The following is a 24,663-nucleotide window of genomic DNA, read 5'->3' as shown; positions in this document are numbered from 1 at the left end:
ATTAACTTATTATTTCAACCCGAAATCATTTCCTAGAGTGGCGTGCTCACTTTTTTACGTGCCCAGCCCACACTGCACGTGTGAAACATAAACAACAAAGTAGTAGGGTACTCCTTTGACCCCACTTCAGTGGCGACAGCCTCATTTTTCAAAGTGCATTTGCTTCCTTTGTGTTCCCCATAGGAGAAAACATTTATCATTCTTTTCTTTTTTCTTATTTTCATCCAATCTTAATCCCAGTGTACTCGGTTGCACAGTCATTGTTACTTTTGATGTTCTATTCAAGTTTATATCCTCACGCAAGGCACATTGCAAAATTTCCCAAGTTTCTCATGTGTCGGCGGGCCTTCCGAACCTCTCGACCAAACACACGACAAAAGCATAGGTCCTTTCAAGCAGTTTGTTTATTTATCATGTCCAATGCATTTCGGACCCAACCGGTCCTTCGTCAGGGAACATACTGCAATAACAATAAAGTTTGTATTACCAACCAACATTTCTGACTATGAAAATAACTTCATTTTTAATTATACCATTATATGTTACATTTTTAACTCTACCGTTATATATTACATAACAACCATATGTGACATTCTAAAATCTCCTTTATATAACATGTGAGTCTGACACCCTTCGTGTTTTCCATTAATCTTGTGTTGTTACTACACTCTCCCTTCGGGTCATCAGCCTTTTGCTCTCTCCTCTTATCCCAGCACTGTACTCAAACCCCTTCTTCCTCCTCCGCCCTTCCCTACTCCTTTCCACCAACTGTACTATATTCCCTCTCCTCTCCCTTCTTGTCTCCAACCGACTCCTCTTACACCTCCCTCTCTCCCTTCCATGTGTTGTTAAAGATCGACGTACCTGATGACCCGAATATATGTAATATATAACGGTAGAGTTAAAAATGTAACATATAATGGTATAATTAAAAATGAAGTTATTTTCATAGTCAGAAATGTTGGTTGGTAATACAAACTTTATTGTTATTGCAGTATGTTCCCTGACGAAGGACCGGTTGGGTCCGAAATGCATTGGACATGATAAATAAACAAACTGCTTGAAAGGACCTATGCTTTTGTCGTGTGTTTGGTCGAGAGGTTCGGAAGGCCCGCCGACACATGAGAAACTTGGGAAATTTTGCAATGTGCCTTGCGTGAGGATATAAACTTGAATAGAACATCAAAAGTAACAATGACTGTGCAACCGAGTACACTGGGATTAAGATTGGATGAAAATAAGAAAAAAGAAAAGAATGATAAATGTTTTCTCCTATGGGGAACACAAAGGAAGCAAATGCACTTTGAAAAATGAGGCTGTCGCCACTGAAGTGGGGTCAAAGGAGTACCCTACTACTTTGTTGTTTATGTTTCACACGTGCAGTGTGGGCTGGGCACGTAAAAAAGTGAGCACGCCACTCTAGGAAATGATTTCGGGTTGAAATAATAAGTTAATCGTGGTTTACAGTAACGGTGTGCAACCCTTCTCTCATGTGAATTTGTCAAAATTAGCCCCTAGGGGTTAGCACCCACTAAAAACATTGGACTTTTTGAAGGGAATAAAGAAGGAACACTGAATATCGAATACTTCATGCAAGGCGATAAACTTTGGTCCACCGAGCGAGTTTGCTTTTTTAAAAAAAGAGTCAGTTGAAGATGCATAATAATGATTTACTGTGGACATTTCATTTTTATGAAGCAGCACGTGTTATAGAAACCGGGTTCGCCGGAGGAAATACATAGTACAGTTTTCGTGTTTTATTATTCACCATAGGGGATTATGGGAGGTGCAGTTTCTTCCCCCTAGAAGGCACGTTTACCGCAGGTGCAAGTGTTTGAGTGAAAGAACAGGGCGGGAGTGAGAGAAAAGGGCGGGTCTCAGTTACTCAGCCGGAAGGTTTTGACCTTATAAAATAAGTAAAAAACGAAGCAGGGAGTGCGTCAACTTTCCACAAAGGGAGAGGATGAGGTTTCAGCAAAGCAGGTACGTCGATCTTTAACAACACATGGAAGGGAGAGAGGGAGGTGTAAGAGGAGTCGGTTGGAGACAAGAAGGGAGAGGAGAGGGAATATAGTACAGTTGGTGGAAAGGAGTAGGGAAGGGCGGAGGAGGAAGAAGGGGTTTGAGTACAGTGCTGGGATAAGAGGAGAGAGCAAAAGGCTGATGACCCGAAGGGAGAGTGTAGTAACAACACAAGATTAATGGAAAACACGAAGGGTGTCAGACTCACATGTTATATAAAGGAGATTTTAGAATGTCACGTATGGTTGTTATGTAATATATAACGGTAGAGTTAAAAATGTAACATATAATGGTATAATTAAAAATGAAGTTATTTTCATAGTCAGAAATGTTGGTTGGTAATACAAACTTTATTGTTATTGCAGTATGTTCCCTGACGAAGGACCGGTTGGGTCCGAAATGCATTGGACATGATAAATAAACAAACTGCTTGAAAGGACCTATGCTTTTGTCGTGTGTTTGGTCGAGAGGTTCGGAAGGCCCGCCGACACATGAGAAACTTGGGAAATTTTGCAATGTGCCTTGCGTGAGGATATAAACTTGAATAGAACATCAAAAGTAACAATGACTGTGCAACCGAGTACACTGGGATTAAGATTGGATGAAAATAAGAAAAAAGAAAAGAATGATAAATGTTTTCTCCTATGGGGAACACAAAGGAAGCAAATGCACTTTGAAAAATGAGGCTGTCGCCACTGAAGTGGGGTCAAAGGACAGGTATGCAGCCTAGGAGAAAGTAAAGAAACCCGCTAGGAAGGAACCCAACCCCACCTTCTTCCTGTGTACACCTCTAAACACTACTTTGTGAGGGCCTGCAGTATTGGTACTCACCAAGGCTTGTAAACACCTGGCAGTAAACAATAGTAGGTTGCTCCTTGAGGGTTGAAGGAAAGCGCTCCTGCGCTTGACCAGCAGAGCCAGGAATGAAGAGACGGGGTACTGCTGGACCCAATGATCGTGTGCTCAAGCAGCAATGTCATACACCTCCAACACGCTACTGCGTGCCACCCATATGCCCTAAAAACAAAGCGCTCCTGCGCGTGCTACTAAACAATCAAAAACAAAGCGCTCCAGCGCGAGGTGTAAAATGGTCAAAAACAAAGCGCTCCAGCGCGTGTTGCCAAACAGTGAAAAAAAAGCGCTCCTGCGCGTACTCCTAATAGTCAAAACAAAGTGCTCCAGCGCGGTTTGCAAAACAGTGAAAACAAAGCGCTCCTGCGCGATAGCGGGAAAGGCATAAACGCACAGTACATACCCCCTAGACGGAAACGAGCAGGAATACCTAAGCGCGCATTAGCGCGGATCTTCGGAACGGACCAACCCTTGGAAGCAGGACTGAAGGTTGACGTCGGAGATAAGCGTCCGCCTTATCTCGAGGATCTGGACTCCATGATGTATCTGAAGCAGTGACCTGGCGGGACTACGCAAATTAAATGCGTGTCCCCCGGAAGTGCTCTGTCGCAAAGGCTGTTTGACCGACGACTAGACCGGTCAGAGGCATAAAACACCGGAAGTGAGGGTCTAGAGTGTTTAGAGGAGACAACGGAGCGACAATGCGCCGCGTACATGACCGTGCACAAAGCTGAGATACTGCCATCTGAAAGGCAACAGCAGTGCAACTAGGCCTCAATAACTATGAGCAATATATGGCCTATACATCAATGTAGAATTGAAAGTGAATGAGAATAAAGTCTAAATGTCACCCAGATAAGTCATGACAACATCTAACAATGATAACCATTAACATATCTCTATTCCATTGCAGAGGGATAAACAACACCTTCTGACCAGCTGAGGATGATAGCCTGCCAACCCTGAACCAAAACACCCTCCTCCTGCAAATCCTGGCCTCCTTGGATTCACCCTGACAGCACCGCAGGGTCTCCAAAGGATCTGCCTCCTACCAGACATACCCCATCTGCCAGCCTCCAGGACTCAAGGACCCCAATTTGAATTACAAAGGAGTGCCGTTGGAGTCAGGTGGCAGCTGGTAGATGATGTGAGGGTGGCAATGGAGACCAAGACCTGCACCCTAGAGGGAGTCTGAGGGTGCTTCAGTCACTATAAGGCAATAAGAGGCACCTACCCACTACTCCCTGGATTGGATGAGTCCCTGGCTAACACTTCTAGTGCCATGAGACAGACGCATGGACAACTGCCATGTCGAAGTGGCACTAGTGAGCTAGTCAACCAGCTGGGGGCAATCCACAATATCTTTGCATCTATGGAGCAAAAGCAGGACTCCTACATAGGAACAATGTGTGCCTTACACCGCAATACTTTTGCAGTGCTGGCAAGCCATCAGGCCCTTCTCAGTGCAGTGCCGCCTTCCTTGTTGACACAGCCAAATGCTGCTTGGGACAGGGATCAACATCTTCTGCCCCTGATATGCGTATGCCTCCATCTTCTCCTGCACCAACAACACATTCCTCAGGGGAGGCAGCATACTCATCGGAAGACGACAATGTGGACTCCTACATTTTCCATCAAAGAGCTGCCTGGTAACATTTATATGTGCCACCTGGCTAGTTTTTCTTTGGATCTGTGTTTATGATCATGCCAGTACACTTGTCAACTTCACATGGTACAGTCCCTGTTTTTTTTTTTTAACAAACTTTATAGAGCCTTCAGTCAGAATACAATACATCATTTCAAATATCAGTGGCATTTTCATTTTTCTTGGTCATTATCCCGTCCTGCTCCTTAATTAAGTTTACAAACTGTAAATCATTGTATCCAGCATTACTCATCATGAAATATATATTTTTAATAAAAGGAACATATGTATTCGTCCACAATATTTACTAATGTCTTAAAGGAGCCTTGTCTTGCATCTGTACTTTCAAGCCCTAACCTGTAGCATCTACCCACCCCCCCTCCCCCCTCCTCTTTCTGGTCAATCTGCATTCTGTCTTCTATTCCGTCTCACCCCCTTGAGTTATCAATGGTCTCTGACCTGTATTGGACCATTCCGTGTAACTTGATCTAGCTGGCACTAACTATGCAATCATTGTTGTAGTTATTTATAAGGTGGGATCAACAAATGTAAATGAGATGTCTAGTTGTGTAAATTCTTCTAGCATTGTGTCCCAGTCCAAGGAGCTGGGACGTTTTCTCAGTCCTCGCGTCTCCTCCTGTCTGAGCGCCGCGCTTTGAGCACTACTCCATCTAACCACCGCCTCACTCCAAATGTGTAGTGGGGGGCCCCTCAGGGACTTCCATCTCATAGTAATCGCTCTGATAGCCAACATAATCGCTAGGTCCAGAAAACGCAAGTTTACTTTCTGTTTTTTTGCGCGCTTGCGCAGGCCCAACACGCACTCTAATATGTTATCTGTTATTGTGAGATGTGGGATTTCCCCAAGCATAGTCTGGAACTGAGGTATGGGCAGGCCCATAACATGTGCACATAGCCAGCCTCCTCCGCCTTGCATCTCGGGCAGCAGTTTTGGGCCTCTGGGATCGTGCACTGTATCCTCTTCTGGGTTAAGTAAGATCTGTAGAGAACCATAGTTTGTATGAACTTAAGTTTGGCATTTCGGGAGACCATCTTGGGATGTTAAAGAATGTTTTCCCAGGCCTTGTCTTTAATCAGCATGTCTGTAGTTTCTGCCCATTTTGCACAAAGGCTATTGAGGTCTGTGGAAGCCTGTGCTCGGATGCCTGTATAGAGCCATTTAACTAGGTGGCTACCCCCTCCCATGTGATGGAGTAGCTGAACCAAGGCATGTTGCAGGGGTTCGCTGCGTTGAGGTGCCCATGTCGCCCTTATATAATGCACTATCGTTGCATGCAGTAAGTAAAGCCTACTAGGAGCTCCAGTGCACCTTACGAACATGGCATGGTCCAGCAGGACACCATCCACAAAGAAGGCTCTCAAGTCCGCTATTCCCGCATCTATCCAATCCAGCATCCTAGTCATTGTAAGCTTACCTTCCATAGCTGGCAGCCCTAATAGTGGAATATTGGACGCGTAGGGGGTCGCGGCTGAGCTGTACTGTAAGGCCTTTTTACAGCACTGCAGTGCAGTTAGGAAAAATGGGGGTCCGTCCAAGAGTAGTGTCATTTTCGGGAGTAACATGTTGTGTAGAGTTCCTCGCTCTAGATCGATTGTGCTGTAACCTATTTATTGTAGGTTCCTGCCTGCCGACCAATACAGCCACTGTACTTGGGAGGCATAGTAATATGCCCGGAAATCAGGGACAACCAACCCTCCCTTGTTCGATGGCAATTGCAATTTCTTGAGGCTTACACTACTCCTGCCCCCGCCCCAAATAAGCTCTAATAGTAAAGTGTCTAGGATGCGAAATGTGGATTGTGGTACCAGGAGGGGCAAATTAACAAAGAAATATAATAGGCAGGGAAGCATCACCATCTTGGAGATGGCTATTATTCCCATCACTGACAGATGCAGGGACGTCCAGAAGGAAATGCTGGAGCGTAGCGAAGCTATGGCCCTCATGAGGTTGCCCTACAGTTGGTCCAGTTGAGTCCAGTAGATATGGATACCCAGGTATTTAAATGTTTCCACCGCTACAGGGATCTGGTAGGTGCCGAATCAGATCCTGTCTGGGCGTAATCCCTCTTGGAAATAGAAAGCATGTGACTTTCCCGCATTTATCGGTAATCCTGATACTGCCTCAAAGGCAGAAAATACATGGCGAAGTGGGCTTGCATCACCCTCCAAGTCTCGCAGATATATGAGGATGTTGTCTGCATATATCGAAATAAGGTGTGTGGTGTCCCGTACGGGTTTTCCCAAAGCATCAGATGATCTTCTCAACGCTATAGCCAGTGGCTCTACAGCAAGAACAAACATGAGGGGGGAGAGCGGGCACCCCTGTCTGGTACCTCTATGTATAGTGTATTCTGGGGAGATATATCCTCCTGTACATGCCCTTGCAGTGGGTTCAACATAGAGCAGGCGTACCCATTGCAGAAAGTCCGGGGGAGGCCAAAGCGCAATAGGGCAGCAAACATGTAGCCCCATGCTAAAGAGTCAAATGCCTGACGTAAATCCAATGCTAAACATCCCGCCCTAATATATTGTCTGGAAGTGGCCTTCAATACATAGTGAATTCTCCCGGTGTTGAGTGAAGTGCTACATGTGGGAAGAAACCTGCATTGATCTCGGTGTATGAGATTGCGGAGGACAGGTACTAGACGAATGGCAAGGGCCTTACTCAGGATTTTATATTCGGTGGCCAGTAAGGACAGCGGCCTGTAGTTGGACAATTCAGTGCTGTCCCGCCCTGGCTTGGGGAGTGATACCACCAGAGCTTGCATTGTGTATTGTGGTAATTTAACGGTTTCCCAGGCCGTCTTGTACAATTCCTCTAATTTTGGGACTAAGACATCCGAATATGTCGCGTAAAATTCAACCGGTATGCCGTCTAGGCCCGGGGTTTTATTATGGTTAAGGCTTTTAATTGCAGTCCTTATTTCGTGTTGGGTGATAGGTCCCACAAGATCTTTACGTGCAGCCTCAGGTATTGCAGGGAATTGTAAGTCATTTAGGAAAGTGTCTATCAGGCCATCATCTGCGTGCACTAGTGCCGCATATAAAATGCTAAGATAGGTGCAGAATGTGTCGTTAATCTCTATTTGAGAATGTATCAGACCCTTAAGTGGTGAGCGTATACTAGTGACCAACAGCGTTCCTGTGTTATCCCACAGTAATCGAGCTAGCAGTGTTCCTGATTTGTCAGTGTCTGTGTGTTTCAGTTGTGTGTACACTCTAAAGTCCATTAGCCTAATGGATTCCAGGGTTTCTGCGTGTCGAATACGAGCCTCTTGAAGTGCTCCCCTTTGGCCTACGTCAGTTACTGCAGCTGGTGCTATCTCTGCCATCAGCGCCTCCATATCCATAAGTTGTTTATGGACTTCTTGTGACGCCCCTGCAATAGCACCTATTGCTGAGGCCCGCACCATCACCTTAAATGCTTCCCAGTCCATGAGGTAAGAGGAGGCCATGTTCCAGTTTTCTACAAAGTAGTTCCTAACAGTGTCCAGCAATGCGATCCGAAAGGGGGCATCCTCTAAGAGTTGGGGCCAAAGTTTGCAGGACGGAACTGGGGTTGGGTCTCTGGCCCCACTGTAGAGTAAGTTCCAGGGGGTTATGATCAGAGAATGATTTGGCTAGATATGTTGAGTGGTGTATGTGAACGGCTATCATGTGGGACCATAGGAATCTATCCAGGCTGGTATGGAGTTGGTGGACTGGGGAGTAACAGGAGTATTCCATGTGTGTAGGATGTAACATGCGCCATGCGTCCGTGAGTCTCCAACTCTGCATCCAAGTGTTCAAAAGTTCAGCCTGTTTGTGAGTTCCAGCCCCATGCAGCGGGGGATGGGATCTGTCCAACTCTATGTCTAGGATGACATTGCAGCCCCCCCCCCCAGGATCCAGGGAATGGTATCCCACTCTGTCAGGGCTCTGCCGAGGTCCTAGAAAAATGTATCCCAATCGAAATTTGGTGCGTATGTACTGCCTAACACTACTGGTAGACGGTCTTCGGTGCCTCTTAGAAGTAGTAGTGGTACACATCCGGCCTCACCACTTTTTCCAAGTTTCCAATGCCTTCGCCTCCATAAGGTGGGATTCCTGGAGGAATACTATCTGCGCCTTTCTCCTAATGAGGTATGCATGCACTCTATGGCGCTTGTGTACAGCCCCTAGCCCACGTACATTCCAAGTCAGTAGATTGTATGAGCCTAAGAAGGCTTGAATACGAGGCAGGGAGTTGCTACATGCGTTGGCCTACGTGTTGCACGGAGCCCATGAATGCATACAGACCAGGAATTACCCTTCCCCGGTGAACTAAACGTATACGGCGCAGCCAGTGAACGATGCTGAGCCAAACCAATTACTAAAACATATTGGAACCAAAGAACGGTGCATGAGTAATGTGGGGGCATGCGCCGCCAGCCATGCTATTTCTTGTGTGGGTGCAGAGCTCCGGTGGCTCTACTGGGTCTGGGAATTGGGGTTCTTTTCTCATGATAGTAGACAAAATAGATTTCCTTTCTGTGTTATTCAGTTACTTCCCATAGTGATAACAAGACTGTCTAGTTTCTAACATGACACAACTCAGGACAAAATGCAAAATAAGGTTTGTTTGTTGGTTTTATTAAAATACTCGTAATTTTTTCAATAATGATAAATACATCAGGTAATATCAATAACACAGTTGTCAATGTAGTTGATTCAAACAATATTGATTCAATCTGTAGTTGCAATTTTTTTGACAGACCGTGTCCACTATCTAGTATACAATATTCACATACATAATCAATATACAATAAATGTATACAAAAAAGATAAAACAATGATCCTCTTGTCGACGCGTTTCAGTGTCTTTTGTGCTTTTTATACACCTTCTTCAAGACAGACAGTTAAAAACATAGCATCTTCCATCCAAAAATAAATATGTGCAATTAGAATCATCAATACCCGTGTCAGTTCATACATGCAAACGCCTATTCTTCTGTACTTTCTGTATTGAGTTGTGTTAACTAGATTGGTCATCACTAATAAAAATTAAAAATTAAAATTCTTACATGAGTTGCCAATGCCATGGCTCTCATTTATGCAGTCAAGGGCCTTCTCCTTCCCTTCTCGCAATCTCTGTGGGGGGCAATATCTTTATATTAGTGCCCACTGTCACCTATAATGAAAGAGAGAGACTATCTATCCAATTCCGGTTTATTAATCTCCTTATTCAAGACTCTCTAATACATATGTTAATACACTTACTTTATTAAACAGAGGATGTTCTTTCTTTTCTATCCTTTCACTTGTCATATGACCATCCTTATCATGACGGTCATGCAGAGTGTTGAAGCGTAAATCAAATCGCTCTCGTGTGATTGGTTAACCTTATTCAGATTCCAGCTCCCTCCTATACCATAAATTCTTTGAATTTTTATATCACTCATGTTTGTGCTCTAGCATTCAGTATCTCTGTTTTTATGGCAGTAGACTATAGCCGCTATACAGCAGAAGGAATCCTTGTTACTCGCCCTCATTACTATCACGAGCAATGCTACTATAATCCACTTTCACATTCCCCCTGCTTATTTGCTGGAACATATAAACAGAGATACTGAATGCTAGAGCACAAACATGAGTGATATAAAAATTCAAAGAACTATAAGGTGAAGGAACTATGGATAGACCTTAATTCATTAATGTGGGATATCTACTACGAAGGGTGATAAGAGTGTAAGTTACGTTTTTAGCACACTCACACCAAATAGCGATTAAATATAATACCGGGGTTTGAAAGGACAGGGGTCCATAACACAGTGCTATTAATGACTAGTGAAGTATGTTTAAGTCTAGAGAAAGGAATTTACTGACTAGACATCCCAAAATGGAAGGTATTAAAGGAACCTCACGAATACTTTCCTACTCCTCCAGGTGCCCAATACTCCAACATTGAATATAGGAGTGGGCTGGAATCTGATTGAGGTTAACCAATCACACATGAGCGATATGATTTACGCTTCAATACTCTGCATGACCGTCATGACAAGGATGGTCATATGACAAGTGAAAGGATAGAAAAGAAAGAACATCCATTGTTTAATAAAGTAAGTGTATTAACATACGTATTAGAGAGTCTTGAATAAGGAGATTAATAAACCGGAATTGGATAGATAGTCTCTCTCTTTCATTAAAGGTGACAGTGGGCACTAATGTAAAGATATTGCCCCCCACAGAGATTGCGAGAAGGGAAGGAGAAGGCCCTTGACTGCATAAATGAGAGCCATAGTATTGGCAACTCATGTAAGAATTTTAATTTTTAATTTTTATTAGTGATGACCAATCTAGTTAACACAACTCTATACAGAAAGTACAGAAGAATAGGCGTTTGCATGTATGAACTGACACGGGTATTGATGATTCTAATTGCACATATTTATTTTTAGATGGAAGATGCTATGTTTTTAACTGTCTGTCCTGAAGAAGGTGTACAAAAAGCACAAAAGACACTGAAACGCGTCGACAAGAGGATCATTGTTTTATCTTTTTTGTATACATTTATTGTATATTGATTATGTATGTGAATATTGTATACTAGATAGTGGACACTGTCTGTCAAAAAAATTGCAACTACAGATTGAATCAATATTGTTTGAATCAACTACATTGACGACTGTGTTATTGATATTACCTGATGTATTTATCATTATTGAAAAAAATACGAGTATTTTAATAAAACCAACAAACGAACCTTATTTTGCATTTTGTCCTGAGTTGTGTCATGTTAGAAACTAGACAGTCTTGTTATGACTATGGGAAGTAACCTAATAATACAGAAAGGAAATCTATTTTGTCTACTGTTTATATTACTCAGTCCTTTCTGGTTTCTCTGGGGAACTCTCTCTTTTGTGAGGTCTTTTCTCATGATATACTTATCTGTGCACTGTATTAGAAGGGTCTCCGCATGTGAGACCTGGGGGGATCTACTCTAATATCCTAATCTCGAATGCTCGGCACTTCAAACAGCCTTTATAGGGTCTTATTAGATTCGATTATTGACCTACGTACAATTGGGAGAAAACACATAGTAGTGTGGAACACATATGCATTATACATATATATTACGTACACATTGAAACCCTCGCAAGAGTAAAAGGATAGTGTCCAGCCAGTTATATCATGTCTGTGGCTCAAGCATCTAATTCCCTAGGATCTCCGAGTGCAAAGTTTTCATTTCTGTTATTCAATTGTCAAGTAGGCCATTCCCGGTCTGGGGTGCCGCCGAGGGAAAGAGGGTGATGCTGTGAACTGAGTCTGATTGTATGATGCTGTCCACCGAATCTGACATGATCTTTGTATTGTCCTCACAAAAGGATCCTGCGACTGCTAATGCCTCCGCCTGTCCGCCAAATTCTGAGCCGGCGGCGAACCGTGTTTTGTTGAGTTCTTCTGGGCTTCTCCCCGGTCTTGGGGTAGCTTTTGTTGCGTTTGTAGAGGACTATGCCTGACTGAAGCAGATGATCTCTCCTGACTGTGCTCAAGGTCCATTACCTCCAGCCATTCCTCCACATCATTGGGGCAGTCAAAGAAATATGATTTCCTGTTGTGCATAACTTTGAGCCTGGCCGGGAATAATGGGAAATATGTAAGTTGGACTGCCGTAATTTTTTCTTCACTGCTTGGAAGGAGGATCGCTGTTGTTGTACCATAATAGTGTAGTTCGGGTACAGGGAGATTCACTGATTCTCAAATTGGATGTTCGCCTTCTCCCTTGCTTTTTGTAGCAGCATGTCTCTGTCCCTGTAGTTCAAGATTTTGACAATCAGAGGACGTGGTGGTGCACCCACACTTGGTGCGCCCGTTGGAATCCGATGTGTCCTTTCCACACAAAAATATGGAGACAGGCCCTCAGCAGCAACATGCTCTCGGAACCATGCTTCCATAAAACCCGCCGGTTTCGCACCTGCACTTTGTTCTGGTAGCCCAATAACTCGGATGTTAATGCACCATTTACTACCTTCTGCGTCTTCAATCCTGTCTTGGAAGCCAGAAACCTGGTTCTGCAGGTGTTTTATTTGCGTGGCATGTTCCGTAAGTTGGGGGTCAATGCTTGTCAATGCCTTCTCTTGGTTGCACACTGTGTCGGCGAGCTTCCCATGGTCAACTCTCAGGAGAGTAAGGCCGGTAGTGAGGGTCCCAATCTGTTGTTCCATTACCTTCTTAGAGTCTCGGATTTCCTTCAATATTAAGTCTAGTTTTTCTGAGTGGGACTCAGCCGGTTCATTGGTTGAATTGTCCGGCGACAGGTCCATAGCATTAGAATCAGCCCCCCCCCCGCTGCCAGGCCAGTATCCAGAGTTTTGCCCTTAGGCCTGCCCATCTTGCACCCCAATCAATCACAAATTTGGGCGCTGACTGTGGAGCCACCTGTAGAGTACAGGGTCCTCTCTTGTTGAGGATCGAGCTCAAGGTTCCCTCCTCACAATATGCAGATATCTACAAAATCCCTAGGTCTGTTGACGCCGCCGACCACCTCCACCACTCACCCACAGCACTCCAGTCTCCCCAGCAGTATGGAAAGTTTGATCACCTGGTAGGCCGCCTGCGCCCCGCCATTCGCCAAGTTGCCACACTTGTTAGTGCCCCCGTGTCCTCCAATCATGTCACATCCAGTTTCGCCACCATTCAGCCAAGTACCGGTGGACTTCTCCTCGCATTTCGGAATGGGTGAGGGGGTACTTTACCACCCAGCCGGGTATCACTGCTGAAGAGCCAATTTCATATTGTGCCCTCAGTCCAGGGCAGTCTCTGCATTCATTGCCCTAGTCGTGGAGCCCTGCTGTAAATCAGCAAGCAGCCACGGGGGAAGAAAAGGGGGAGTGGGCCTGCCTGCTCGCGGCCCGAGGCACTGCACTGGCAGCTCTCACTGTCTGATGATGGTGCTGTGTTGCGCGACCCACACCGACTCTTCAATGAGCCTCGTTTCCCGCTCCTGCACTCCGCCATTACGGAACGGCCGTCCACTGTTATTCCGGCCCCCAGGATGTGATTTAGTCTGAGTTAGCAGGGGCCGCCGCTCAGCACGTCACTCTCTCCGGACTCCTCACGCTGGCCTCACACCCCACCCCATGTCTGTGGCTCAACTCCGATAGCCATCCTTCCGTAGTCTCTTTCTCTCGATCCAGGTTGTAGTCTCCAGCCGGACGGCAATGTGCAGATGACGAGACCCTCCAGGTAAATACTATGTGCTGTGACATGGTGTTTTGTCAGGATTTATCCCCCCAGGGTCCGGAGCCTCACCATGTGGCATCCGCCATCTTAGGCGGCTGGCCGCGCCCCTCCTGGTATAGTCCCTGTTTACCTTTCCACCTGTTGATCTTGCCCATTTGTGGACTGTCGATGTGGCCTACCTTCCCCAATGGCAATTTAGATCTCCTCCTCATATCACATGACATGTCTCCCCCATGGACTCTGTCTGGACATCCTTTGGATCTCAAGCAATTTTGTGGTTGTTTCTGCAAGAACAGCTACTGTGGTCCTTCATATTTATACAGATGTAAATAAAGGTGATATCCTCAACCTGTGTATTGTATGATTGGATTAAGTAGACCATGGTGGATATGCTGACCCTAAAGACACTACCTAGTATCTAAAGGGAATTGTGTTTCATAGACCGATGGAAAAATCTGCACAGGCCAAAGGAAATACTTAATGTGAACCCTACGTGTATCTAAAGTAGCAAGTAGTTACTGAAGTTCACATGCATGAAGTGCAACAATTAGCAATCATTGAATGGTAAGGCTGAATAAAGTTTCTGCCCAGGTGGGGGATAAATCCATGGATATTAGCCAGCAAACAGGACTGCTGTGACAACAAAATGGTGCAAGGGAGAGTGTGAAAGTGGTTAGCATCAGTGTGTGACCCAACACGTCCTTGATCAATCAATCAATCACCGCATTTGTATAGCGCACTACTCACCCGGAGGGTCTCAAGGCGCTGGGGGGAGGGGGGTCCGCTACTGCTCGAACAGCCAGGTCTTGAGCTGTTTCCTGAAGGCGAGGTGGTCCTGGGTCAGGCAGAGGTGGATCGGAAGGGAGTTCCAAGTCTTGGCGGCCAGGTAGTAGAAGGACCTTCCTCCAGTGGTGGCTCTTCGGATGCGGGGGACGGTGGCGAGGGCGTGGCTGGTCGATCGAAGCTGGCGTTTGGGAGCGTAGAAGTTGAGGCGGCTGTTGAGGTATCCTGGTCCTTGGTTGTGTAGGGCTTTGTGTGCGTGGGTGAGGAGCCGGAAGGTGATTCTCTTGTTGAACGGGAGCCAGTGCAGGTCTCTCAGGTGTCCGGAGATGTGGCTGCTGCGGGGGATGTCCAGGATGAGTCGTGCTGATGTGTTCTGGATCCGCTGGAGTCTTTTCTGGAGTTTGGCGGTGGTTCCGGCGTAGAGGGAGTTGCCGTAGTCCAGTCGGCTGGTGACGAGGGCCTGGGTGACCGTCTTCCTGGTCTCGGTGGGGATCCATCGGAAGATCTTGCGTAGCATGCGCAGGATGTTGAAGCACGACGAGGAGACGGCGTTGACTTGTCTGGTCATGGAGAGGGAGGAGTCCAGGATGAAGCCCAGGTTGCGTGCGTGGTCAGTTGGTTTGGGTGCGCTGCCCAGGGCGGGGGGCCACCAGGAGTCGTCCCAGGCGGAGGGTGAGGATCCCAGGATGAGGACTTCCGTCTTGTCTGAGTTCAGTTTCAGGCGGCTATTCGACATCCATTTGGCTACGTCTGTCATCCCTTCGTGCAGGTTGGCTCTGGCGGTGGCGGGGTCGTTAGTGAGGGAGAGGATCAGCTGGGTGTCGTCGGCGTAGGAGATGATGTTCAGGTTGTGCTGGCGTGCGATGGCTGCGAGGGGGCTCATGTAGACGTTGAAGAGTGTTGGGCTGAGCGAGGAGCCTTGAGGGACGCCGCAGATGACTTCGGTGGCTTCCGATCTGAACGGAGGGAGGCGGACTCTCTGTGTCCTTCCGGCGAGGAAGGAGGTGATCCACTCCAGTGCCTTCTCCTGGATTCCGACGTTGCTGAGGCGCTGTACTAGGGTACGGTGGCAGACAGTGTCGAAGGCCGCGGAGAGGTCCAGGAGGATGAGGGCCGCTGTTTCTCCGTTGTCAAGCAGGGCTCGGATGTCATCTGTAGCTGCGATCAAGGCGGTCTCGGTGCTGTGGTTGGCCCGGAAGCCAGACTGCGAGAGGTCGAGGGAGCCGTTCGTCTCGAGGAAGGCGGCCAGTTGCTTGTTGACGGTCTTCTCGATGACTTTAGCCGGGAACGGGAGCAGCGAGATGGGGCGGTAGTTCTTGAGGTCGGTGGGGTTGGCTGATGGTTTCTTGAGTAGAGCGCTGAGTTCGGCATGCTTCCAGCTCTCCGGGAAGGTAGCGGTGTCGAAGGAGGTGTTGATGATGTCCCGCAGGTGGGGTGCGATGACAGCGTCGACCTTGTTGAAGACGTGGTGGGGGCAGGGGTCGGTCGGAGATCCGGAGTGGATGGAGTTCATCGTGCGGATGGTGTCTTCGGTGCTGATCGGGGTCCAGGCGCGGAGGGTGGTGGTGGGGGGCGGTGGTTCCGTCGTGGCGTGCGTCGGGTGAGTGCTGAAGCTGTTGTGTATGTCCACGATCTTGTTGTGGAAGTAGGAGGCGAGGGAGTTGCAGAGGTCTTGCGAAGGGGTGATGTCGTTGTTTCCGGCGTTGGGGTTGGAGAGCTCTTTCACGATGTTGAAGAGTTCCTTGCTGTTGTGTGCGTTGTTGTCCAGTCGTTCCTTGAATGCGGTTTTCTTGGTGGCGTGGATCATCTGGTGGTGTTTGCGGGTGGCGAGCTTAAGGGCAGTCATGTTGTCCGGTGTTGGGTCTCTGCGCCAGGTTTTCTCGAGTGCTCTGCAGTTCTTCTTGGAGCTCTTGAGTTCGTCGTTGAACCATGGGGCTTTCTTGCTTCCGGGTCTACTCGGCGGGGTCTTCAGCGGGGCGAGGTCGTCTGCACAGTCGCTGATCCATTTCGTGAGGTTGGTGGCCGCTTGGCTGGGGTTCGTTGTGCTGGTGGGAGGGTTTTTGTTCAGGGAAGTGGCGAGCTGGTCTGCAGTGATCTTGTTCCAGCTTCTGCAGGGAGCCTGTTGCTGGTGATGGTGGAGCGTGGTTTTTCTGTAGCTGAAGTTGACGCAGCTGTGGTCCGTCCAGTTGAGTTCCGTGGCGTGGCTGAAGGCGATGTCTTTGCTGGAAGAGAAGATCGGGTCGAGTGTGTGTCCGGCGTAGTGGGTGGGGGTGGTCACCAGTTGCTTGAGTCCGAGGTTGGCGAGGTTGTCCAGCAGGGTGGTGGTGTTGCGGTCGTTGTTGTTCTCCAGGTGGAAGTTGAGGTCCCCGAGGAGGATGTAGTCAGCGGAGGGGAGGGCGTGCGGGCTGATGAAGTCGGCGATGTCTTCGCTGAATTGTGTGCGGGGTCCCGGGGGACGGTAGATCAGGGTGCCTCTGAGGGTGGTCTTGGGGTTGACGTGGATCTGGAAGTGCAGGTGTTCGGCGGGTGCGAGGGTGTCGTCGGTGTCGGTCGTGATGCGGATGGTGTTCCTGTGGATGATGGCAATGCCTCCTCCTGTCTGGTTGACGCGGTCCTTCCGGATGATCTTGTAGCCGTCCGGGATGGCGATGGCGATGTCGGGCGCTGAGGTGGCGTTCATCCAGGTTTCCGTGAGGAAGGCGACGTCTGGGTCTGTGGTGTCAAGCAGGTTCCAGAGCTCGACGGCGTGTCTGTGGACGGAGTGGGTGTTGAGCAGGATGCCCTTCAGGTGGTTGCTGTTGCTGCTCGTCGAGGTCTTGAGCGCTGGCGGAGTGGAGCCGGTCCGGTTGCAGGTGAACTTGCAGGCGTTGCAGATGAAGGGTCCGTGGGTGCGTCTCGGTGTGGCTCGGTAGCAACCCGGGGTTCGGCCGGTGTTGAGAGCGATGAGTTCGGTGGCGTCGTAGGTCAGTCTGGTCAGCTTCCGGCGGTGGGGGCCAGGGGTTCTGGCGCTGGGCGCGGTCCAGGCACGGACGGCCGCAGACGGGCTTACCTTTGGCGCACCTTCGGCGCTCATTCGGTGCTCCCGCTGCGCGCGTCCGTTGCGCGGTCGCTGAGGGGGCGACATAAGAGGGGAGCCGGGAGGGCGGGTCAGCTGGGAGGCGGGGTCGCGTCCACCAATCGTGTGGCGAGGGGGCGAGGGCGCCGGCAGGAAGTGGCGGGAAAAACGGGATCGGTTGGAGCGGGCGGCCCTGCGGCGGCTGGGGCGCTGCTCTCGGCGTAGAAAAGGTCTGGCACTGCAGGGGTCTCTGAAGCAGGAGCGCGGAGGAGCGAGGGGGCAACCAGGCCGGAGGCGCGGTGGTTGATTAGTCACAATGGTTTTACATATTCATCCATACAATAGATGTAGCATATCGTACGCCCACAGGGTAAAAGTAGATGAATACCTGTTTTGGGATATTTGTCCAGTCACAGCAAGAGTGCCACTTATAATGCACAATCATGTTTGAAGATCCATTAAGTGTCTCCATTGCAAACTTGACAGGATCTTCTCCAAAGGTGTTTCACCTCATTACACATGTATACAAACACTGTTTGAAAATCCTGCAGCATGTGCTTAACACAATGTAAGCATATCTGATAGCTCCTATGTAGTTAATCATTAATCAGTTGTGAAAGTTGAAAACATCGTTTAATATTATTATTACAAAACTCTCAAAATCTAAACCTAACTACACTACAATAACTAACGTATCCTATCTAAACTATGACTAAACTAACAGGAAACTGATGTGTGAGCACACTGCTTCACCTCCCAGCAGGTTCGCCCCTAGGCATCATGGTAGATGCAGTTCCGCAAGTGTGTATACTTGTAAAGTCTCTCGAGTGTTTCACCAGGTGGGTGCAGATTAGTGCTGGCCATCTCTAGACACGTGTTTCTGGATTATTATCCGTCATCAGTAGAGATTAGGCATAAGATTATTTGGGGTTGCTGATCAGGCTGCCAAAGTATTCTTGAGTCACAGTACCTCTCCAGGCGCGCAGGTGCCTCTCCACGCGCTCGTCAGCTCAAAGCGGCTTGGGGGAGCCTTTAAAAAGGAAACTGATGTGGGAGCACACTGCTTCACCTTCAAGCAGGTTCTCCCCTAGGCATCATGGTAGATGCAGATCGCCAAGTGTGTATACTTGTAAAGTCTCTCGAGTGTTTCACCAGGTGGGTGCAGATTAGTGCTGGCCATCTCTAGACACGTGTTTCTGGATTATTATCCGTCTTCAGTAGAGATTAGGCATAAAATTATTTGGGGTTGCTGAGCAGGCTGCCAAAGTATTCTTGGGTCACAGTACCTCTCCAGGCGCGCAGGTGCCTCTCCACGAGCTCGTTAGCTCAAAGCGGCTCGAGGGAGCCTTTAAACAGGAAACTGATGTGGGAGCACACTGCTTCAACTCCCAGCAGGTTCGCCCCTAGGCATCATGGTAGATGCAGTTCGCCAAGTGTGTATACTTGTAAAGTCTCTCGAGTGTTTCACCAGGTGGGTGCAGATTAGTGCTGGCCATCTCTAGACACATGTTTCTGGATTCTTATCCGTCATCAGTAGAGATTAGGCATAAGATTATTTGGGGTTGCTGAGCAGGCTGCCAAAGTATTCTTGGGGCACAGTACCTCTCTACGCGCGCAGGTGCCTCTCCACGAGCTCATCAGCTCAAAGCGGCTCGAGGGAGCCTTTAAACAGGAAACTGATGTGGGAGCACACTGCTTCACCTCCCAGCAGGTTCGCCCCTAGGCATCATGGTAGATGCAGTTCGCCAAGTGTGTATACTTGTAAAGTCTCTCGAGTGTTTCACCAGGTGTGTGCAGATTAGTGCTGGCCATCTCTAGACACGTGTTTCTGAATTATTATCCGTCATCAATAGAGATTAGGCATAAGAATATTTGGGGTTGCTGAGCAGGCTGCCAAAGTATTCTTGGGTCACAGTACCTCTCCAGGCGCGCAGGCGACTCTCTACGAGCTCGTCAGCTCAAAGCGGCTTGAGGGAGCCTTTAAACAGTAAACTGATGTGGGAGCGCACTGCTTTACCCCCCAGCAGGTTCGCCCCTAGGCATCATGGTAGATGCAGTTCGCCAAGTGTGTATACTTGTAAAGTCTCTCGAGTGTTTCACCAGGTGGGTACAGATTAGTGCTGGCCATCTCTAGACACGTGTTTCTGGATTATTATCCGTCATCAGTAGAGATTAGGCATAAGAATATTTGGGGTTGCTGAGCAGGCTGCCAAAGTATTCTTGGGTCAGAGTACCTCTCCAGGCGCGCAGGTGCCTCTCCACGAGCTCGTCAGCTCAAAGCGGCTCGAGGGAGCCTTTAAACAGGAAACTGATGTGGGAGCACACTGCTTCACCTCCTAGCAGGTTCGCCCCTAGGCATCATGGTAGATGCAGTTCGCCAAGTGTGCATACTTGTAAAGTCTCACGAGTGTTTCACCAGGTGGGTGCAGATTAGTGCTGGCCATCTCTAGACACCTGTTTCTGGATTATTATCCGTCCTCAATAGAGATTAGGCATAAGATTATTTGGGGTTGCTGAGCAGGCTGCCAAAGTATTCTTGGGTCATAGTACCTCTCCAGGCGCGCAGGTGCCTCTCCACGAGCTCGTCCTCTCAAAGCGGCTCGAGGGAGCCTTTAAACAGGAAACTGATGTGGGAGCACACTGCTTCACCTCCCAGCAGGTTCGCCCCTAGGCATCATGGTAGATGCAGTTCGCCAAGTGTGTATACTTGTAAAGTCTCTCGAGTGTTTCACCAGGTGGGTGCAGATTAGTGCTGGCCATCTCTAGACACGTGTCTCTGGATTATTATCCGTCATCAGTAGAGATTAGGCATAAGATTATTTGGGGTTGCTGAGCAGGCTGCCAAAGTATTCTTGGGTCATAGTACCTCTCCAGGCGTGTAGGTGCCTCTGCACGAGCTTGTCAGCTCAAAGCGGCTCGAGGGAGCCTTTAAACAGGAAACTGATGTTTGAGCAAAGGGGCGAATTGTGCTGGTACTGTGAGGCAGTGTGCTCCCAACCCCCATTCCGTTTAAAAGGCTCCCTTGAGCCAGCAAGCTGACGAGCTTTGGAGATGCACCTGTGTGCCTGTGAGTGGTACTGTGACCTGAGGGAAACTTGGCAGCATTTTCAGCAACCCCAGATGATTTTTCTTTGCTCTCTAATGCTGCTGCTCTCTACTGAAGATGGCCTCAACCCAGAAACATGTGTCTAGAGAAATACAGCAATGTCTGCACCAACTTTGGTGAAAAACTCCAGCTAATTTTGAAGTAAGTTTGAACTGTGTACTGCATTTCCCAGGATGGAAAGTGGTGAACTGTGCTGGTACTGTGAGGCAGTGTGCTCCCAACCCCCATTCTGTTTAAAAGGCTCCCTTGAGCCAGCAAGCTGACGAGCTTTGGAGATGCACCTGCGTGCCTGTGAGTGGTACTGTGACCTGAGAGAAACTAGGCAGCATTTCCATCAACCCCAGATGATTTTTCTTTGCTCTTTAATACTGCTGCTCTCTACTGAAGACGGGCTCAACCCAGAAACACGTGTCTAGAAATATACAGCAATGTCTGCACCAACTTTGGTAAAAAACTCCAGCTAATTTTTAAGTAAGTTTGAACTGTGTACTACATTTACCAGAATGCAAATGGGTGAACTGTGCTGGTACTGTGAGGCAGTGTGCTCCGAACCCCCATTCTGTTTAAAAGGCTCCCTTGAGCCAGCAAGCTGACGAGCTTTGGAAATGCACCTGTGTACCTGTGAGTGGTACTGTGACCTGAGAGAAACTTGGCAGCATTTCTAGCAACCCCAGATGATTTTTCTTTGCTCTCTAATACTGCTGCTCTCTACTGAAGACGGGCTCAACCCAGAAACACGTGTCAAGAGATATACAGCAATGTCTGCACCATCTTTGATGAAAAACTCGAGCTAATTTCAAAGTAAGTTTGAACTGTGTCCTGCATGTACCAGGATGCAAAGGGGCAACCTATGCTGGTACTGTGAGGCAGTGTGCTCCCAACCCCCATTCTATGACTAAACTAACCTCTGCTAACTAAGCTACACTACCTTAAATTAAAACGATCTCAACCTACCTAACTTTAACTTGTACTATTCTACACATATAGCACAACAGACATGTTAAATATCAAACTCCCCCCTTATTACACCTTTTCACATGATACCAACATAAAAGACAGCTGTACTCAAACTAACTAAATATTAAAGCCTAAATATAAATATATATATATATATATATCATAAACACCTTCCCAGGCTGGGAAAGAATTGAGTCGCACAAGGTCACTGTTTCATTTAGGTATTTAATCAAAGCGGGATTTCAACTTGTTATTCCCAATGCATTTCGGCACAGTAACTCGGCCTTCTTCGGGGGAGAAAGATCTCTCGACATGGATGTATTCCGCCATTAAGTGCCAGGTGATTGCTGATTCTTTTTAATTAATTCCCTCTGGTGGGTGTTTACATTGTTGAAGATCGCAAAGGTTCCTGGTATTCGTAGGCACTTAAACGATGTCTCTTACTTGTCCTGTTTGAAATACTTTCCGTGCCTACCCCATATGCCACTTTGATGCACAATGAGGACTCACGCCAGAATCCAGTTTCTGGTGGCTGCCGCTGCCCTGTAGCTTTTCTGCTCTTCTCCAAAACGTCCTTATTTCGGGCAGGAATGGCGCTCTTGTTGAGGTGCGTGGGTCCGCGGCAGGACAACGCCGTGAATAATATCATAAACACCTTCCCCGGCTGGGAAAGAATTGAGTCGCACAAGGTCACTGTTTCATTTAGCTATTTATTCAAAGCGGGATTTCAACTTGTTATTCCCAATGCATTTCGGCACAGTAACTCGGCCTTCTTCGGGGGAGAAAGATCTCCCGACATCGATGTATTCCGCCATTAAGTGCCAGGTGATTGCTGATTCTTTTTAATATATATATATATATATATATATATATATATATATATATATATATATAAAACACTTCCTGGTCAGGCTAGGTTTCTCGGCAAGTAAAAACAGAAGACATACTACATATTGTCGTATGAATATCCTGGATCCAAATTAAAAATATACATGTAAAATCGTAAATACAAGCGAATAAAACATAAATATGTTTTATAACTTGATAATAATGTTACGATAAAAAAATCCAATACAAAAGGTAAATATTGATAAAAACCTGTAAAATTCAAAGTCAATCAATATTATTATTGTCCTTAATGCAAATGAAGGCCAAGTGGCCAGATGAAACCATTGTAGATATTTTAGATCCATATTAGATAAATTCAAATTCTGTATCACTTGCAAATACAACCAACTCCTTAAAAAAGTGCTAGTGCAAATTCATATATTTCCCAATGTGCAAAATAGTGCATAATATCTAGGAAGAACATGATATTAAAATTCATATCAAAAGTAGATTCCAGGATAATAAGTTAAAAAATGATTGTAAGAGAAACCAAGGTCATATAATGCTCTAATTCATAAAAAGTGAAATTAATAAAGTGCCTGTGCAAATTAATAATGGAAAAGTTTCCTCACAGTATTACCATCATTATAAATCAAGTCATATCAGTACCTTCAATTGATTTTACAGCAACGATGAAAAAACAATGAAAAAACAACAATAATGTTGTATCAGAAGACAGAATAAAAGAGGCATGTGCTAAAGGAAGTTTCGTAAATCCTCCCCCTTATTGAGCCCATTAGGGATTCTTGTATCTAGCATCAGAATGTATTTAGACTCCAGTTGTCTAAGCTGTTTTTCTCTGTTTCCTCCCCTGATATTTTTGAGTACAGCGTCTATAACATAATAGCTCAAATCTTTCAAATTTTTAGCATGCATGAGCTTAAAATGACGAGCAACTGGGTAGTTATCAGAGTTTACTATAGCTCTCAAATGCTGCAAAATACGGACATAAGCTTGTAATTTTGTACTCCCAACATACTTTAAATTACAGGCACATTCAAGTACATATACAGCATTGTCCGTATGACATGTGTATAGACCCTGAATTTTTATGGAAGTTGATTGAACTATAGATTGATATTCAGTGGTAATAACACCGAATTTGCAGGCTCTGCGTGAGATGCACTTGTAAAATCCTGTTCTGCTAGATAACCAATTTTTATTGACTACTACTTCTGGGCTAGATTTAACTAAATATCCAAGTAGCGGCTTGTAGGAAACGCACACCAGTGCAGAATGTTACCTAAATGTCCATTCGGTTAGGTGGTGCCGGTGGAGTAGCGCTCCCTGTACTTGGGGTGAGAAATGCGTGTGATAGCACTGTTTCCCTCAAGAACAGTGTCCCTCCAGGGCACTTCAAAGATAATTCCTTAATGTGTTCGAAGAAAAATTAATCAGAGTTCTCTTCTTTTGTGGTTGAGCATATTCTTCTTTATTTTAAATTCATTATAGTTGCAAATTCATCACATTATTGATTCCATAATGTTCATGCCAGTGGCCCAATGCATTTCGGGCATTGCCCTTCCTCAGGGGCTGTATAGTATCTGAAAGTGACCAAGTATAGTATTCCTTTAAATTCTGATTCAAAATACATATGGTACAGGAACATAATTATTCTATTAATCAGGTATGACTCGTTTGTCATCATGCACAAAGGAGATTAGGAGATTACAATTTAGGTCAAAAGTTGACCGGGTACGTGAACTGATTGTGCATAGAATGGTGCAGACCGGGATGTCATATGAGCATCCCAATACTATCGCCTATTCGCTGTCATGTAGGATAGGACACAAAATGTCCATTTAAAGAATGGTGGCTTACCGCAAAGTGAACGACAGAAGTCTTTCGGTGCTCAGTGCTCCGATGATTGAATATCCCGGCAATGTCCGGACGCTATTTACTGAACTCTAAATGGGTATACGTGACCATGTGATTTGGCAAAATTTATCCGAACGGTAATTGGCTAGATTGTGGTCACGTGTTGTCGCGATGGTGTGGGAGGTTCGCGACTAATGTATACATAGCGTAACAAGTGATAATGACATTCATGATGAATGACTAAAAGGAATGCTAGATGGTAACAACGTGATGTGAACTCCAAATGAGCGTACACGACCATGTGACTCGGCGAAA

Source organism: Lissotriton helveticus, chromosome 2_1, assembly GCF_964261635.1.
Source record: "Lissotriton helveticus chromosome 2_1, aLisHel1.1, whole genome shotgun sequence".
In the NCBI taxonomy this organism is placed as follows: domain Eukaryota; kingdom Metazoa; phylum Chordata; class Amphibia; order Caudata; family Salamandridae; genus Lissotriton; species Lissotriton helveticus.
This window is presented reverse-complemented; position numbering follows the sequence as displayed.